Below are 3699 nucleotides of genomic sequence, written 5' to 3' on the forward strand. Positions count from 1 at the left end.
TGATGTGAAATGCTGATGTCTGAAACTTTGAAGTCAGCTTGATGTAGGTAGCCTGTACCAGTAAATGTAAAAAGCAGATGATAGCAGAGAGGGCTACTGTCCTACAGTGGCCTATAGAGGGGGTTGTTGTCTCGGGTAGTGGCCATATGGTACCGGATATGACAATAAAGTGGTACACCGATGATGAAAGATAGGCAAGGCTATATATACTGAGGGGGGGTACTGGTCAGTCAGTCTAAAAGGTGTAGGTCAGTAGCCAAGATAAAAAAGCCCCAAATAAATCATAAAATACCCAAAAAATACCCTTTTTAGGGTTGGGAAAAATACTATTTTCTCACACCCTCCCTGTTGTTTGGTGGGGGCAGGGGCAGGGGCAGGGGCAAGGCCCACGTGCTCCTAGAAAATGTGGGGGGCGGGGGCAGTCGGGGGTTGTGGTGAGCTTGCCACAACTCACCCATGGCGAGCTTACCGCAACCTTTCTTGTCGTTGGGGGGGCGGGGGTGTGGTCCACTTGCTCCTAAAATAGGCAAACCCGACCCCCCCTTATAAAGGGGGGTTAGGGTTACCACCCTCCCCTCCTCCACTTGCACGCTTTGGACTCCCCTCCTTTTCCTTGCTCTCTCGTGTCCCCTGGAGAGAGAGAAGGACAAGGATAGACAGAGGGGGAGAGAGCGCGCCGCACGCGCTCGTGTGTGTGTTGAAGGAGGGATAGGGTTTAGAGAGAGAGAGAGAGAGAGAGAGAGAGAGAGAGAGAGAGAGAGAGAGAGAGAGAGAGAGAGAGAGAGAGAGAGAGAGAGAGAGAGAGAGGCGCTAGGTAGGTGGATGGGGAGGGGAGGATGAGGAGGGTTGAAATTGTAGAGAGGGAACAAAGAGGGAAGGCTTGAGGAAAAATCCCACTTAAAAGCCCCCTACATGCCCACATCTGAGCTAGAGGTGCAAGTCGTAAAGGCTACATTAGCCCTAAAAAGGCTAGAGAACCAGAACCAAAACTAGAGGTCTACAAGAAAAAGACCTCGAAGAGCATTCAAAACGCAACACACAATCAATTGTCAAGGGCAATGACATGTTGTGACGATTGAAAGTGGTTCGGATGCTAGCTTTGAAGCTGCCTCCCGTACGGGAGAAAACTTATACCCATCTCTTCCCAAAGAAAAGAAACCCATTGACTACACAAACCTTCCAAAGAAAATTAAAGAGTAACCCAACTTGATGTTGGAGAAGAGGGAATAGAAAAAGCCCAAGAGCTTGTGAGGAAGGTACAAGATGAACTACTAGAGCCAATGCTTGTGCAAGTGGTTGAGTACAAAAAGTCCAGTCCTTTGTTAAGATCAAAGATGAAGTGTCCATTTGACTACTAGAGGGTTTTTGATTATCCATGACAATGATGATGAGATTGAGGAAATGCCTAGTGACCAAAATATCAGGGTCAAGAACATCCTTCCATTGAATGAGCAAGCTAAGGATGTATCCCTTGAACTCCTTATACCATGATTATAGTTAAGGAAAAAGGCTAGGAAATTGTAGCAAAAATTGGGGTCCTGCCTGTGGAGATTGTGGCAGTACAAGTTTCTCCATCTTCTTTCTATCAAGAAAAAGGTAGGGTTGACCCTCTTTGTGTGGCAGAAGCTCTAGCATAAATGTGTGAGTAGTATGGCTTCTAGAGCCAATAAATGCACCAATCTAGTTGAAGACCCCACTGTTTATGCCTCCAAATTCTATGGAAGAATGTCATACACCGCGTGTTAGTGAGGCAAGTGGGGGTTCACCACTCCCATGTCTATTCGAAATAGCTTTGATGTCTTGTGTTGGTAGTAGTATTAAGGCAATCTATGTAGGCACCTTGGGCATATAATAAGCAAGGGTGCACTTGGCCACTTCAATATGCATGACATACATCTATAGAGGATCATAAGAAATGAATCTCCTCACATCTCGATAGAAGTGCTCTCGGTGAGTGGAGACTTGGCCATGGATAATAAAGCCATACTCACATGATGCAATGGAATCAAACATGTAGAGTTGTGGATTTTCCCATACTTTCATACATCTACGAGATAGAGTTTCAAGCTCTTACTAGTAAATTAGACTCCAAAATAGGATGTAGAGATTGCAAAAATGAGTTGCCCCCTTCTTCTTCATCATGTGAAGCACCCCATTCTAGAAAATCATGCTCTTTAATGGCCCTGTGGAATCTTGCAACACATGCTCCAATTTTTCATGCATTGGGGCATACCCGAGTCAATGGTTTTGAAGAATACAACTTGTGCTCTCAAAGCATAGGCAATTCCCTAGGGACCTCCAGACTTCCATGGGTTCCTGCTGCATATATTCCCTACACTTAGACAGCTTTGAATCTTTGACATCCAAATAATTCACATGCTTTGGATAGAAGAATCCATTTCTCTCTAGAGGTGTGGCCAAATACTGGAGATGCCCCACCAGGCAACCTTGTGCAAGCTCAGTATCCTTTCTAGCTTGTACCCATGGGAGTGGGAAGGTGATATGTGTCGATGGATTTATTTATAATACTTCAGCCATCAACCATGCCAAACTATAAAAGAGGGCAGAGCAATCAATACGAACATCCCCTTGTAGCTCTCCTAGCCAACAGTAACACCTCCTCATCATTCGGGAAGAAATCGGTGGACTCAAAACCTATGTCCTGGACATGGCTTATAAACTCGTTTTTAAACATTGAAAAAGTCATTTTCCATCATTTTCTCCCACATTTTGTACGTTTGAAAAGCCTGACAACAAAAAACAGTTACAAGTATCTCGTGGTGCACTCATTTCGCCACCTCTCCCACATCTCTCTCTCTCTCTCTCTCTCAAGCTCTCTCTCTTTCGCTTACCCACTCTATCTCTTTACATCTCCTCTGTACCCTAAACCTGTTACCACCTTGTTGTTTACTCCTCTGTGTGTGTGGTGTGTGTGCCTATTATTGCAGGTTGCTTATTGTTGTTTCATCGACATGCACATATGCATGGACCTTTCACCCATCATAGATTCCCAAGCATTTAGAGGTAGATGTAGAAGTTTAGCCTGTGTAGAGGGTTGCGAGTCATGCGTAAAGTTTTCTAAAAATGTGATCAAGCATTATCATACGCAGAGGAAGCAAGAACAATGTGCAAGGATGAAGTTTAAGATATAAGAAGAATAAGAGCACAATGCAAGTCATGGTGCAAATAAGCGGAAGCATCAAAAAATATGCAACGACGTTGTTCAGTACTTTAATTAGCAGACCAAGGGTCTAGACGAGAAGACCAGGTTTGATATATTATCTTAAGCTCTTCAACATTGTTTCTAGTAGTTTTCCACTATGGAACTAGACAAGTCTAATAGAGGGCATACAAAATACACTTGAAGTAGTGAAAGTGCCTAGAAACTCCAAGGAGATATTTCTTAAAAGTTCTATTCCGATGATTCTTATGAATGGCGCCGCACAAATACATCCTCTCTTAACATTTTGTACGCTTCAAGGTAGTTACACAGACGTAATTTCTATGCAGCTAGAGAGCGTTTGCAAACCTCTACTGATGGTATTTTGCCATTATCTTCATGCCATCAGGGAAAGCCCGTGTAGTAGGCATAATTAGTTGGGGTGATGAGGTGAAAGAGACTGTTTTCAAATTTTGGTTGGGTCATACTCGTGTTTCACCCAACAAAAAGGATGTATGTCGCAAGTGCCTTGGCAAAAA

The sequence above is a fragment of the Cibotium barometz genome, chromosome 65, assembly GCF_041138505.1.
Source record: "Cibotium barometz isolate CiBa-2024 chromosome 65, ASM4113850v1, whole genome shotgun sequence".
NCBI lineage: Eukaryota > Viridiplantae > Streptophyta > Polypodiopsida > Cyatheales > Cibotiaceae > Cibotium > Cibotium barometz.